Genomic DNA, 1,376 nt, shown 5'->3' with positions numbered 1-1,376 from the left:
GGTGCCTTGAAGGCAGGCAATTTAGCCGAGGTGGTCATTATACGACCGAACGAGAAGAGTAACTCGTCGTCGCTTCGGATGAAGCTGTTCTGGAGGACACTAAAGAGAGTGAATGCGCAAGTGGATCGTCGATCCTGATGGATCCCTCGGATCCGTACAATCCTTTGGTAAGGAATTTCAATACGTTGTCTCCAAAGACCCGCCGTGGGTCATACCTCGGGACCGAGGTGTGCGTCATGAGATTGACCTGGTTCTGGGAACCAAATTCTGCGTAACACGCCAATGGTACCTGCCCAAGGAGCATTGTGGCGTCATTGATGACTTTTTCCGTGCGAAGTTCGACGCAGGAATGGTGCGTGAGAGTCAATCTCCCCATTCGACACCCACGTTTGTGTCCGGATGCCGAACGGCAAATGGCGTATCGTTCACGCTTATAATAGGCTAAATGCTGCCACCATTCCGGCACAGACGCCGATTCCTAAAAAGGGTGTTTGCTAGAATAATATGGCTGGCTGTAGAAAGTACAGCGCACTCGACTTGGTCAATGGTTATTACCAATTGCTCATGAGAGCGAGGTATATTTCGCTGACAGCGGTGAAAACACCGAGCGGGATGCTTTGGTTGTGGCTGTTGATGCCTCAAGGGCTGTCAAATACACCAGCAACATTTAATCGTCTTGTGACGCAATTGTTCAGGTCCCATAGGGCATATGCTCAAACATAAATCGACGAAATCTTCGTCCACAGTCGTGCGGAGCACGAGAGGACGGTCGAGGAGAACCACATCGTCCATTTGAATGCGGTACTCGAGTACATGCGCACGAGTAAGCTGTATGCTAATGCCGATAAATATATCTTCGGCGCTAAGGAAATCTAGGGAGCTTCGTTGGGAAGTGTGGCCTTCGATCGCATCTCGCTAAGGTCAAGGCCATTGTGGACTGGCCAGTTCCAAAGATTCAAAAGGACTTGCGCAAGTGGCGTGGCCTCGCCAACTTCTTGCATAAGTATAGCGCAGATTATCCAAAATTGAACAGTCATTGTCAAATCTTCTTAAGTCGGATACGGAATGGTGATGGGACACCAAACATCGAAAAGCATTCGACAGGGTCGAAGTCAGCATCCTTCATGCAGAACAACGTGAAAAGCTCTGAAGACTCGGACACGATCATCACTACGCACATGGAAGACAAGACGAAGAAGTTGATTCAAGAAGCCTACGAGAAGGACAGCTCCTTCAGAGACGTCTTCCGAGGCGATCGAAAGGACAAGAGATTTGTGAAAATCAACGGACCCATCTATTTGAGCAGCGACAACAAATCCAAGAGACTCTGCATTCCAGATGACGATAAGATCAAGTTTGCCATCCTGCATAACAGG

Source organism: Plasmopara halstedii (assembly GCF_900000015.1).
Source record: "Plasmopara halstedii genome assembly, contig: Scaffold_2061, whole genome shotgun sequence".
NCBI classification, from domain to species: Eukaryota; Oomycota; class Peronosporomycetes; order Peronosporales; family Peronosporaceae; genus Plasmopara; species Plasmopara halstedii.
Note: the sequence above shows the minus strand (reverse complement) of the source record.